A 15035-nucleotide genomic window follows, 5' to 3' on the forward strand; every position below is an offset into this window, starting at 1 on the left:
TGTGTCCATTTCATTTTAGTTGTCTAATTTATTTTTAATAATATTTTTTCATGAGTCTTTAATTTTTTTTTTAAGATTTATTTTTATTTATTTATGAAAGCACTGGGTACAATCAGAAGCATGGGAGGGTGACAGAATTCACCAGAGCCAGAGCAGGGAGCAGAGCAGGTAGAAGGACCGAAGTACACTGCTGAGGGGAGCAGCGGGCGGCAGGAGAGGTCTGCGCACCATGCGGGACCCTCCTCTGGTGGCCGGGGAGCAGCCGGGGATTGAACCGGCACTGTAGAGGCTGCGGGCAGCTTCACAACCCAGCGCTCAACCGCTGCGCCACTGGGGAGGCCCTGAGTCTTTAATTTATTTAATTGATATTTTTCATTTCTGAATTTGGTTATTTGTTGTATCTTTTCTCTCAGTGTAGCTAAAAATCTGTCCATTCCCTTGACCTTTTCTAAGAAACAACTTTTGTTTCATTGATTCTCACTACTATTTTTACTGTTTCTAGTTTATTGATTTCTGCTCTAATCTCCTTTTCTTCTGTGTACTTTTACTTTTCATTGATTATTTGCTTATTTCTTGAAATGGAAGATTAGCCTATGGATTTCAAGTATTTAAAATTATAAATTTCTCTCCAAGAACTTAAATTTTTTTCATTTCGTTAAACTATTTTCTAATTTCATTAGCTATTTCTTCTTTGTAACATACATTATTTAATTTTCTAAGATTTATGGATTTCGAAGCTATCTTTCTGTTGTCCACTTCTAATTAATCCCATTGTGGTTACAGAACATAATTTGTATGATTTCAATTATCATAAGTTTATTAAAGTTTTTTAATGGTCTAGTATATGATCTTCTCTGTGTACCTGAAAGGAAAATATGTTCTATAGTCCTTGGGTAGAGTGCTCTATATATGTCTTTTAGGTTGAATTGACTAATGGTACTATTTAAGTATTTTGTATCCTTTTCTGTCTAGTTGTTCCCTTCATTATTGTGAGTGGGTTATTGAAATCTATGCATTGATAAGTTGTCCATTTCTCCTTTAAGTCCTGACAGTTTTGCTTCATGTGTTTTGAGGCTCTGTTGTTAAAGGCACATACATTTTAACTGTTATATCTTCCTGGTGACCTGACTTTCTTATCATTATAAAATCTCCATCTTTTTCTTAGAAATATTTCTTGTCTTAAAGTCTGTTTGTTATAAAAATCATATTAATTTAGTTATTCTAGCTCTCTTATAGTTACCCTTTGCATGCTTTCTCTTTTTCTGTCCTTTTACTTTCAACCCATTTTTGTCTATGAGGCTAAATTGAGTTTCTTATAGAAAGCATATGTAGTTGGATCTTGCTTTTTTGTATAATCTTTTCATCTCTGCCTTTTGATTGAATGTTTGGACTACTTACATTTAAGATAACTAGTGATTGGTTGGAGTTCGGTTGTCTTTTTCTGTTTGATTTTTATAACTCATGTCTTTTAGTTTCTCTACTCCTTCCTGTCAATTATTTTTTTCAGAAAATCATTTCAAACCTGCTGATTTTTAAAACATTTTTGGAGTTATGTTCTTAGTGGTTGCTCTATGGGATATGAATCTTAACTTTTCACAGTCTACTTCAGATTAACACTAACCTAATTTCAGTAAAATATAGAAACTTGGCTCCATTATAGTTCCATTTCATTTCCCACCCTTTGTGCTATTATTGCCACACATATTAAATCTATATATGTGTCAAACCAACTATATAGCTTTGCAATTATGCATTTATATAACTTTTATGTTTTTAAAGATGCTAAAAAGTAAAATAAGAAAAAATATATTTATTGGGTCTTTTATATTAACCCACATATTTACTTTTTCTGGTGTTCTTCATTTCTTTCTGTGGATTCAGGTTATCTCCTGATATGATTTTATTTCAGCCTGCATGATTTGCTTTAATATTTATGGTAAGGCAGGTCTGCTAGCTACTTTGGATTCCAGTTTTCTACCCTGAAGACTCTGGTTAGTGCTTTTGCTGCTGCTATTTTTTCCTCTCTTGTTAGTTTGTTTATTTGTTTAACAATCTGGCTGTTCTATATCTATGAAATCTATCTTCCCCACAGTGTGTGGCTGCTGATGTCTCCCATAATTAAAATTTTTTAAAATTTATTTTTACGCTTGACTTCCTATAGGTTATCTGTAACTTAGTAGGTTATCTTAGTAGGTTATCTGTAACTTAGTAGGTTATACGTTATAGTGTAACTTAGTAGTGTGCAAATGTTTGGACAGAGGATGTGTTCAAACACCTTGAATCAGTAAAACTTCTGTCTTTTGTTGATATATCCTTGTGTGTGCAGGGGAGGAAGGCATGGAAGAAGAAGACCAGCTCAGGTTGCTATTGATTATTTCCTAAAAGAGCAGAGGATTTCCAAGATTTTCCTAACTCTTGCTTCTATAGCAAGCGACGTTTCTTAAATTTATCTTTAAATTTTTCCACACGTATCACCCAAAAGACCTGGGTTTGTCTTTGTGACAAGGGGCAGCTTATTCCTAATCATGTGCTGCCCAATCCTGCTGGTCTTGCCTATTCTGCTTCCAAAATTGTAGATGGGAAGGATGTGTTTGGCTTTTGAGGAGGAAGAAAGGTTGAGGAAGGAAGAGGAACAGAGAATACAGGTATAGAAGAGAGAGAAAGGCATAAAATAAAAAGTGAAAAAAAGAAATGAAGCAATCATATGAAGACTAGAAAGCTGTGGGTGACCCCTGAGGGTGGCCAGGCCTAAAGAATTGAGACTCTTGCCTTCTCCAAAATACTCATTTTGAAAGAATTATATTGATTGTTGTGTTATAATTATTATATCCTCAGTATTCCTGGTCTGGCTTGGCAGACTTGGTCTAATTTATTGTCAAAGACTCCAGATAAGGTATAATCAGTGTTAACAGTTTGCACAGCAGTGCCAAACCATCACACCAGTTCAATACTTGCACTTTATTTTCCTGGACTTGGGAGCACACATCATGATGGAATGGCTGGGGAGTGGCTTATACCTTTGGGGCATAAACGCATGATGTTAATAAATGAAAAAAATAAAAACTTCTCAGGAGAGAATGAGTATATAAAGAACGACACTTTAATAATACTTTAAGTTTGTATAGCCCAAGCAAAATTGGAGGTGAGGGTATCAAACAGGAGCATCCTATGCCTTGTTACAGAAGCGAATTTAATGTCTATTGACTTTAGTATCAGCACTGTGCAACAAGAAGACCTGCTCATTCTAGGTATCTTGCAGTAATTTCTCATCTCCAGCAAGATATTTCAAATACCTCCTCCTCTGCTTCCAGCAGCAGAGAATGTCAATCACATCTGAGAGAAGACAGTTGCCAGAGAGAACTCAGTCCAGCTCAGGGTCCTCCAGAGGCTCACGGAACCATCACACCGGTTCAATAACAAGTAAATCCAGCATTTGGCGTATTTCCAAATAATAACAGTTTCCATGAAAAACCAACTAAGAAAGACCTGATATCCAGCAAATGGGCCTCAATCAAGCAAGACTAAAAGTAGTACTAAGAATCCCCAAACAAGAAGTAGAAAGTATCAAAACAGATCATTATGTTTTAGATAAGAATAACCAGGCTACCCCATAGCCACCAGACTAGTGGTTGGTGCAGGACTAGACACTGACATCTGAACCTCTGTGCTCTTTAGAGCCTGCTGCATTTCCATTTGTAAATGAAGATAGTTACCATTACGGTGCCAGCACAGTCATTCTCAGCAAATTCTGCTGCCATTCCAAAAAATCCTAAATTTAAAAACACCCCAGACGATGGCATATGTGGACACTGGGTCCAATAAGCTTCCTGAAGTTCAGGGTCAGGTGTCTTTTAAGTCAAAGCAGAGCCTCGCTTCAGGCTGCCGTGGCTGGGAGACTGCTTACCAGGCTGGCTGCACCTTCCCAACATTCGATTTTCCTGTTTACAGATCAGTCTCTCGTGCATTATTTCCATTGATTTTTATAACAAGTTAGGAGAGAGAGCCACAGAAGTAAAATGACCTCCAGATCTCTCTTCAACTTACATTGAACTAGTCTTTCTCAATCCTGAATGAGTAAAGATTATCCTTCCACTCTAAGTAGGATTAGACTGTAGTTATCGCCATTCAAGGGAATTTTATTTCATACCTCTTTGCAAGGTCCTGGCATTCCTTCAGCTCTCCTCAAGCATAAATTTAGAGTGGCTCCTGACGTCTCTTAAATGGAGCGCATATTTCTTTAAGATGTGTCCTATCTGAACCATTCGAAATACAGAAATCACTGAGGCTAAAAAAATCCAGATAAGAATAATAAAAGGTTCTTAGTAAAAGGAAATAAGAAGTCAGAAAGACAGCTTCACATACCCTTCGAATTATCCTGTCCTACCCACACCATTTACCGATAGAAAAACTGAAGCCTGAGGTCATGGGCCAGTTAGTGACCGAGCCACGTCCCTGGCTCTCAGCACAGTGCTCTTGCCACCCTAAAAGCGCAGCGCGGATCACAGTGGCCTGAAGGCACAGTCACACTGAGGCCATGTGTGCTGTATTTTAGCCCTTGAACCACCACAGGTTCTTGTCTCATGAAGCTGTAAAAAGGAATTCGCAGACTTTTTAGATAAATAAGCAGAGAGAAGCAAACTTTAATCAAGAAAGTAAGGAAAGTTTATTTAGAGGAAAAAGAACAAAAGCAAAGACTCCAAAGCAGCATTGCCAAGGAGGGGCAAAAAGACACCATTATGGGCCTGTGTCTAGGGGATATTTAAACTCTTTTTCCTCAGAGTTTACCTACCCTGTCCAAGGTCTTATTCTCTCAAGTTTTGCCATCTTTGTTTAGTCTTCCTGGACTTTCTGACCTCATTTCTGGATTATGTTTTGGTTAGTACCTCTTAGAATGTACTGTCCTTATCTCAGAAGCCTCTTTAACTCTCCCGAAGTCCCTGCCTGCGCTGTCCCTGAAGCTGCCTAATTAACCTTAACTTGCCTTGGGACTCAGCATCTTGCCTCACCAAGCAGCCTGCTCGGTGAATCCACTCCAGGCCCTGCCAGGTGCAAAGAAGACACTGGCAAGAACAGACTCCCCAAGAGCCTCTGTCCTCACCCATAATAGGTGGATTTAATTTGGCCGTGTCGCAGCAGCCATCACTGACGTGTGGACAAAGCCCTGCTCTTCTGATGTCCTGGCAGGCATTTCATGAGGGTGAGCCTTACATTGGAGGCCAGGGGAACAGTGTTTAAGTCTTTGATACGATGGAGAGAATGTGAGAGGTGCTGCTCAAAAACTAGATTTCAAACTCTGACCCTGCCATGCAGTAAATGTGTAGGCTTGAAACCTCACTTCATGTCTTTAAGTTTCCTCCTGTGAGTCAAGAAATAATTCATGGGGCCTCCCGGGTGGCGCAGCAGTCGAGTGCTGGGTTGCGAAGCTGCCCCCAGCCTCTCCAGCACTGGTTCGATCCCGGCCACCAGGCGAGGGTCTCACATGGTGCGCAGACCTTTCCTGCCTCCCGCTGTTCCCCTGAGCAGTGTATTTCGTCAGTCTGCCTGTTCTGCTCTCCACTCTGGCTCTGGTGAATTCTCTCACCCTCCCGCGCTTCTGACTGTACCCAGTGCTTGTATAAATAAATAAATAAATCTTAAAAAAAAAGAAATAATTCATGAAAGTCCATCTTATACCAGGCCTCCTGCAGGCTCTTGGGCTGTCATAATGAATAGAAAAGATTCAGTTGCCTCTTTTTGAAGCTTACTGCTGACCCTCAGTTTACCAACCTTTACATTAGGGACCCTAGGGAACCTCTCACTGGACAGTGAGAGTCAGTGGTGATGGCTGATGGGAAAGCACTTTGCACACTGTAGCTTTTGCCAGTTTTGTTGAGACAGAGCATGGTATCTCAGGACCTCAGCCCAGCTGGCAGTTCGCAGGCCCCATGTGTATAGTTTCACTGCCTCTTCCAGCTGCCTCAGACAGAAGTTCCACAGAAACCGCCTGGCCAACATCACGGCTTCCTTCCATGGGTGAGACAGCCATGTCCCGGCCCCCATTTCTGGCAGTGCTGGGGGCCTTCAGTCCTTCTTATCCTACTAGAGCCAGATCCCAGACCAGATATGTATTTCTGACTTCTGCTGCCTCTGTTCCATTCCTGCTCCAGAGAGGTTTGATTTGTTCCCAGTGAGGGGGAGGGCACATGTCAGCCTCCAGCCATGGCTCAGCTGAGCCTTCTGTAGTCACTAGTGGGAAGTATAACTTCAAGGCCCAGTGGGGCTACTGAGCTCTGCCTTTTCTTGAATATGTCCCAGGAGTGTATCACTTTTCCTCCAGACTTGACCAGGATCAGCTGTATTAGTTTTCTGTTGCTGCTGTAACAAATTACCAGAAACACAGAGGCTGAAAACAATATACATGTATTATCTTACAGCTCCAAAGGACAGAAGTCCAAAACAGGTTGGTGCGTCCTTCTGGATGGGATTTTGGAGAGAATCCATTTTCCTGCCTTTTCCGGTTTCTAGAAGCTGACTGAATTTCTTCTCTCATGACCTCTTCCTCCAACTTCCTTCAACTCCAGAGCTGCTAGGCTGCTGTACCTCCCCTTGAATCCAGATTTCCCCACAATCTAGAATTCAACCTGTAGTGCCCTGCATTCAGTAGGGGCTTACCAATTGTTAGCTTAAAGAAGAAAAATATCATTCAAGGAATAAATAAAATCCAAACATTGGTACAAACTGGCACATAATCAAATGATCTTCAAGTGTCTGTCTTGATCTCCACTTCCATCATCAGATCTTCTCTGACTGGTTCTCCTATTCCCCTTTCTGAGAAGTTCATGAGGACCCCTGAGGTTCTACAGGGCCCCCTCCACCTCCAGATAATTTCAGCTGCAAAGGCCCTTTTGCCACATCAGATCCGCCTATTCACAGGTTCTGGGCACTAGGACTTTTGGGGGCAACCATCCTATTATCCACGGCAGCACTAGTTCCAGCCCTGACTCGGCTGTGAGCGCTCCTCAGCTCCCTACTCTCAGGATGTGAGCCCGGCAGATGCACTTATTCAAGCAGGGGCAGGAGCTGCTCTTCTTCCAGGTGCTACACAGGTTTCTAGCGTCAGTGCGCCCCTCCTGATGCTAGAGTTCAAAGAGTGACCTGAGCCAGGGGCTATCAGATTTCCAGAAGCCAAACATCCTGGGATGGGTATCTCTCCAGAGACTTTGGGGATGTTTATTGCACAGACATTCCAAGTCCATCCTCTGCACGCCTGCCCCTAGTCTCATATCAGAGCAGGACACAGCCTTAGGGATGATCTAGTCTAAGACCTTTTCCTTACAGATGGGGAATCCAAGACTCAGAGAGGTAAAATGGTGCACTTTAGGCAGAGAGGGGATGAGAGTTCAGGCCGCTCCTCCCTCCAACTCTTGTTCCTTATTTTTATTCCATAGGCCCTGTGGGCACAGGGTCAAGATTGACTATGGCAGGTATAACATCCACCAGATGACCATACCAGTACCTTCCCACTGAAGACTTCCCTTAGAGGAAGCAACACCCAGTGGGGAGGTGGGAGACACCTCCTTCAGACCCCCAGCTCCTGAGGCCAGCGTGCTGGCTCATTCAGGCAAATTGCTCTCTGAATTTCAAAGGTTAGCTGCCAAGTTGTTTAAAGAATCCCATTAGGATGAAAGAATCAGAAGTCACAGCTTGTTGTAGGAGGGTCAGGATCTAAAGTCCAGTGACCTTGCTGCTTGGGCGATGAGGGACACGTGTCTGCAAGTGTGACCTCTATGGTGAGTTCCAGAAGAGGGGCAGGGATAATTGGCTATGAGCTCCCCTAGTGACCTCAGGATGATGTGCAGTCAGGAGAGGTCATGCTCAAAGGAAAGGCGCGGCTCCCAGGGCCCTTCTGATCTATCTGTAGGGCCAGAGATTGAATTGAAATAGGACATGTTGATGTCACTCCTGCTTACGTGCTGTCGTGGCCCCTGGATGTCTCCCTGCACTGGCTGCACATGTGGTTTCCACCATTACCCTTTCCTGTTCTTCCAGAAAAGCCAAGCAGGAAGTGGGAGGACTCGGGGTGCTCTGGATTTGTGGGCTGATGGGAACTGCTGGTGCCCTGTCCCCACCCAGGTGGCAGGAAAGCACCTGTGATCCTACTGTTTGTTTATCTCACCCCACCAGGCAGCAGTGCTGGCCATTTTGGTACTGCTGTGGTAGAAAATACTTAACTTCCATTTACCAAAAATGTTTAAAATAATTCAAGAACATAACCTCAAATGAGATTTTTTGATATACTTGTATTAAAAAATAATAGCACATTGGGCCTCCCCTGGTGGCGCAGCGGTTGAGCGCTGGGCTGTGAAGCTGCCCACAGCCTCTGCAGCGCCTGTTCGATCCCCGGGCTGGTGAGGGTCCCACATGGCGTACAGACCTCTCCTGCCACGCCTGCTGCTCCGCTTAGCAGTACTTTGGTCCTTCTGCCTTTTTTGCTCCCCACTCTGGCTCTGGTGAATTCTCTCGCCCTCCTGAGCTTCTGACTGTACCCAGTGCATGTATAAATAAATAAATAAATAAATAAATAAATAAATAAATAAATAAATAAATAAATCTTTAAAAAAAATAGCACGTTTATCTTATTATAAAAATAGGCATGTTCATGGGCTCAAATTTGGAAAATACAGAAAGCACATAGAAGAAAATCACTGGTAATTGAGAAATTTAGAAATAACTTTGACCACTATGTTGGCATATTTCCTTATAGTATTTCTTCCCTATGTATAAATGAGGGTTTCTCTTTAGAAAAATTGTTTTCTTTAAATCTAATAACAGGCCTTGAAGACATTTCCATATTATTAAATATTTGTACACATCATAAAATGGTGGCATAACATTTAGGAATACTATTTTTTTTTAACTAACTCTGTTTTGTTTGAGCATTTACATTATTTCTGGTTTTTCACTTTCATAAATACCACCACCAAGATAGTTATTTCTATAATATGAAATATTTGGTTTGCAACCCTGTATCTTAGGTCTCTCCATGGAAATGGAAACAAGAATTTCTTTTTTATTTTTTTTTTGGTAATGTAAAACCATTTTTTTTTAAATCTAAACAAGAATTTCTACAGAAAAAGGAATGTGTTGACTTGTGAGGGTTAGTTAGTATTGTTAATAGCAATCAGCCCAGAGGGATTTTTCTCCTCTCTCAAAATCATGTAGATTCTAAAAAAGAAGCTAAATGGTCTTTGAAACTTGAGAGTCAGAGAAACCGCAAGAGGTGGCGGTAAGGGTGCTGGTGGCAGAGGCCTGGCCAGTAGGGCCAGGTGATGGGAAGTGTGTGCTTGGGAGAAACCTGCCCCGGGAGGCTCCTTAATGGACTGAAGAGGGAGAGAGACACCAGTGACCATGGGGCCAGGGTGAGCTGTCGTAGTATCCCCATAAGTCGGATTTCATTTAAAGAGGCCGGATGTCCTGTAGTATTCCCCTGAAGGTGTCCACGATTCTACCTATTTTATCTAAAACAACAGTTTTACAAATAGTATTCTACAGCAAGAAAGAAATATATGCAGATAATTTAGCACCATCAATATAGTAGGAAGTGCAGGCTCAGAAATATTTTACTGATGGGGCACAAAATACAATAAAGTTTAGAAACCATTAAGACAAAAACTTCAGGGCCTCCCTGGTGGTGCAGGGGATAAGTCTCAGTGCTATCAGGCTATCATCAGCCACTGCAACATGAGTTTGATCCCCAGCCAGGGAGCTGACCCACATGGCTGACCCTCTCCTATCTCACCCACTGCTTCTCCCAGCAGTGTATTTCAGTCGATCTGCCTGTTCTGCTTCCCACTCTGTCTCTGGTGAACCCCCTCACCCACTGCACCTCTGGCCTACACCCCAGTCCTTGTATGCATAAACAAATAAAATAAATCTTAAAAAAAAAAAGCAGAAACCTTATAGCAGACAGAATGAGCGGCACAGGATAGCAAGTCCCAGGGTGAATCTGTGAACACTTGGCATGGACAGTTCAATTTGGATATTCCCAGTTGAAATGGGTGTAAAGAAGCACAGTTATGTCCCAGATTATGCATGTGTGTCTGTCTGTGTGTATGTGTCCAAATGCGTGTGTGCGTGTGTCTTCATCTGTCACTCCAATTACATTGTTCTTTTATTCCAGTTTGCCTTTCTCTCCTGACTGCTTTTCTAGCTTCAACCTCCTTCTAAAACCAGAGGTCTTTGCTAAAGGCTGTTTATACAGACAACATGAAATGAACAATTATTGACTCTCCTATTAACCAGGTTACCTGACAAGTGACTACTAGACCCACAGGGTTGTAACCTCCTGAATTTAAGACTGCACTGGCTCACTTCACCTCTGATTTTAGGGGAAAGTACCAGCTCATGCTCCCAGTGACCTTCCAGCCTGTAAGTCCTCTGCCTTCCACCTCACTGCACCTGCTGTCACGCCATCTCTTCCCTTCCTCATTTATGATGCCTACTCTCCAGGAGAGCTGTAAACCCACTCAGTATACATGTCAGTGGCTCAGGAAGCTAGTTGGGGTCCCATCAATCAGCCAGGAAAGTCTAAAGGCAGAAATGGGTGACTAGTGAGAAGCTTCTGAGTGAAGGAGGAAGTGCTGGCAGATCTGCATCCATCAGGTGTCCATCAGCACCCCAAAGAGTCAAGGGTCAGAGCCAGTGCAGCCAGCTGGCCTCAGCCTCCAGTGACCATGGTGTAAGAGGGGCTGTATTTTGAGAGGGATTCTCATCAAGGCTGGGCCTGCAGCCTGGGCCCCAGTGACTTCTGATATGGAGTTCACTTGAGAGCTGTTCAGGGACTCTGCAAACCTACAGTATACAGGTATAAAGTACCTACAGTATACAGGTGTAGGAAAACACACACACACGATCCATAGGCAGAGGGAGAGATTTCAGCATGTAGTTGATCCCCAAAAGACTTGTCTGGGTCCTAGTCTTGGTTAGAGATTGACAGCAGAGAAGGGAGCACTATGAGGATGGAGGCAGAGCCTGGGGGGGTCCAGCTGCAAGCCTAGAAACACTGAAGTTAGGAAGTCAGGAAACAGACAAGGAACGGATGCTCCTGCCAAGCTTCCAGGAAGTACTGAACCTGCCAACACCTTGATTTTGGACTATTGACTTGTGGAACAGGGAGAGTACATTTCTGTTGACCGAAGCCACCCAGTTGGTGTTAAATTGTTACCGCAGAAACTAACATGTGAGGGTACAACTGACAAGACCAAAAGGCTGGATGACCCCGTTCTGGTAGCTCAGCACCTGACCCCTCTGTGGCGGCGCTCTTAGCTACTCAGAGCTCCCAAAGAGTGTTTCTCAACTTTTTGAAAATTAAGCCATCTTGATATACAGAAGACCCTCAGTAGCAGTGTTCCAGGCAAGCTCGCCTCCATAAGGCAAACAAAACAAAGCAGAAACCCAAGAAGCAGTGCCCCGGCTTCCTGGTGGTGCAAGGATTAAAGACAGCACTATGAAGCTATCACCAGCCACTGCAGCACTGGTTCGATCCCTGGCTGGCCAGGGAGCTGACCCACATATGGTGCAGCAGACCTCGCCTGCTACTCTGCCCACTGCTCCCCTCAGCAGTGTATTTCAGTAGATCTGCCTGTTCTGCTCCCCACTCTCTCTGGTGAATGCCCTCACCCCCCACACCTCTGGCTTACACTCCAGTTCTTGTATGCATAAAATAAATAAATATTTTTTTTAAAAAAAGAAGTGGTGCCCCAGAAGAGAATTGAGTTGATGTAGGAAGAATGTCAATCTTCACATGGGGCTCGACTTTGATTCTTTCCCTGAGTGCATAGCAGAGAGAGGCTGGGAGGGGCTGATGATCTGTTTTCCATTTTAAAGTTAGGTTCATATTAGAGATCAAAATTTTGTTTTTCTGGAGCAGAAAAATATGTCCCCTTGACTGGATGCCCAAACACTAGAAGCCACAGGCATCAGACATGCCTCTGGTACATCTTAAAAAGTCACAGAATGCCTCAACCTGATGATTCCTCAAATTTTATTAATTTATAATATTGTGCTCTATCAAGATGATCACTTTTTATTATTTTGCTGTTCTGAATTGTATCTCCCTTATTATTCTCAGCTACAGAGTCCATAAATTAAAATCATTCAGAATTTACACTCTTACAGTTCATTATCTATGATTGGTATTATCTCACTGCCTTATTCTGGCCCTGCTATATCACCTGACAAGAAATACTGTGATAGAATCTAAATACCATCCAACCAATAAATGTTGAGTTAAAAAAAAAAAAAACCTCTGGTAACTACAATTTCCCTAAAGGGCATCCCATCGCGCCTTCTTATCTCCTCTACTAGCTTCCAGCCTGCCAAATGACAGAGAAAGTGAGATTCTAAAGAGTTGGGAGTTAGACTGGGATGTAGATCTTTGCTATGCTGCTGTCAGTTTGGGCACGACATTTCCCTTTTGACCTTCACCTCTTGGGCATGAAGGTCAAGGGCCATGAAGCAATTTTATTTCAGGGAACAGGTCATGGTGCAATGAAATGACTCTAAAAGCACCGAGTCCATCACCATGTGTCCCAACACCTCTCGGTGACTCTTTGGTGGTGTCTGTGCATGGCTGGGAAGCTGGTCCCAGTTCCTAAGACTAATCCATGCTGTGTGAGTGTAGATCTTCACAATAGACCCCAGGAAAAATAACATGAAGTTCTGAGAGCAGCGAGTTCCCTTAAGTTACGTTTGGATGTTCATTCACTAAAGAGCTTGATAAAATGGGCTTGTGTAGCCACTAGCTGGGAGGCTGCAGCTGGAGTCCAGAGATACCCCCAGGGGTGAATGGAGGGGAGTGAGGCTGACAGGGCACCCACATCTACCACACAACACACCCAGGATGCCCAAGGAACTTACATAAACATAAAATAAAACAGCATCCCATGGGAATTGAAGCTGCAACAAGATACTGTATTTCATCCACCAAAGAGACAAAATATAGAATAAAGAGAAACCAAACAAAAGGTCAGCCAAAGACAAACCTTGAAAGCTGACCATAGATCTGAGGCTTCCAGGGGCGGGAGGTGAGGAGAGAGCGAACAGTGAAAACTGGAGTGGGAAGAGCACTCTGGACTATGACCAAGGCTACCAAAAAAGGGGGTATGATGGGGAGCACCAATGGAGGATTACTGGGGCTTTGGTGGTGGGTGTGGTGAAGTAACATACAATTGTAGAGGTGTAAACCTGTACCCCTAAAACATCCGCTGTGATGTAAATTTACCTCAATAAATATAACTTAATAAAAACCAAAGTAACAATCTGACAATAGCAGACTATAGTGAGGATATCGTTGTGGGGACACTAACCCATCATTAGTGGGGGTAGGAGTAGAAGCCCCTGCTTTGGAATACAAGTGGCATCACCTACTGAAGCGAAGCTACACCAACCGCACCGCCAGCAACCCCATTGCTAGTTTCACGCACTAGGGAAACTCTCTGACATGCGCACCAGCCAGCAGACAAGTGCAAAATGCTGGCAGATAATAGCAAAGACCTGGAAACCACCCAAATGTCTAACGACAGCTGAAGAAATAAATTGTGATATTTTCACGCAATAGATTCAAAACCAAATGAACCATCGCCACATGCATCAAAATGGACAAATCACAAAGCAACAGTATTAGCCCATTTATTTAAAAGGTTACAAACCTAATCAATATGTTGTTGGAGGCGATATGCGAAAGTGGTAAGACCATAAAGAAAAGTAAATAAATGATGAACACAAAATGCAGGCTAGTGCTTACCTCTGAGGGAAAGGGAAGTTTTTGAGCTGGGTGGAGGACAGAAAAGGCTGCAAAGGGATAAAAAGGTTCCAGTTCTTGCACTTGGTGCTGAGAATACAAGTGTTGACTTTATTATAATTTTTAATCCAGCATATATGTTACATCTGGTTTGCTGCACCTACTAGATTTTATAATAACGTTTAAAAGGATGAGAAGCTCCAGCTCATGACATCTATTGAATCAGAATCTCGGGCTGTGAAGTCTAGGTGGTATTTCCTTAAGCTCCTCCCCAAATCACCACCACCATACACACCCCAGAATATACATCAGTATCCAGATAAAGGCAGCTTTAAATATAAATCCAGCTCAAGCAAATTGAAGAGCCACAGAAATAGAAACGGCCAGCCTGGAAAAGCATGTGGAAAGGAAAGGTGTCTCACAGTTGAGGATTTATGGCTGATGTAGAAGCCTGAGAACATTAGTTGTTTGTGGGCCACCGTAAGCTCCTCCCAGACCTGCTCTGAGCCTGGTTCCTGTCCAGTCCCAGTAGCAAGAACCTGAGATAATCATCTCCAAGAACTGGGCACAGAGCAGGCGCTCACCATTAACTTTTGCTACAAAGACAGAAACAAAGCATGGTGGAAAATGCCCTAGTCCAGGACTCATCACAGCAGACATCGAGGCCGGACCCACACGCACAGGCTGTGTGACCCTCAGTGAGTCACTTGCACTCTCTGAGTCTCAGCCTTCTCTTCTTCCCTACCTCCCCCACAAAATTGGAATCCAAGGAGACATTGCGAGTAAATGTACTTTGCAAAACGAGTACTTCTCTGAATGTCCAGTAAGTCCATTCCTATTTCAGTTACTATTTCTTCCTAAAAGCCAAAAACATCAGCTGTCAATTCTGGATTGGTAGTTTTATGGGTTCCAGGAATCAGGAACAGTAAGATTTGGTTTAGGGGGAGCTGAAGGCTGGCCAAGGGCCTAAGGCCTCTACATCTCTCTCGAACAGCTCAACAAGTATTTAACAAGTGCGCTCTGCTTATCCAGAGCCTCCCTTTCCCATCCCTGATAATTGCGAAGGGGGTGTTCACCAACAGCTCAGAATCACTGGAATCACCATACCAAGTTAATATGCAGCCTGAACACTCGTGAATGACACCAAAACTAACACTTAACCCAGTTCTGCAATACTGTCCACATCAGGAAGATTCAGAAAATAAAATGCAGGACACTCAATAACATTTGAATGTTTTAGTACAAATAAATATTT

General features: G+C 43.1%; 1 protein-coding gene across 1 annotated transcript in view; it reads right to left on the minus strand.

Annotated features, from left to right (window-relative positions):
* Positions 1-15035, minus strand: part of ALK (ALK receptor tyrosine kinase) — a gene marked incomplete at both ends in the record, with an annotated part of 599018 nt that overhangs the window by 396931 nt on the left and 187052 nt on the right. The gene's annotated exons all lie outside the window — the stretch shown is intronic.

This window comes from Talpa europaea (assembly GCF_964194135.1).
Source record: "Talpa europaea genome assembly, chromosome: 6".
Taxonomy (NCBI): Eukaryota; Metazoa; Chordata; class Mammalia; order Eulipotyphla; family Talpidae; genus Talpa; species Talpa europaea.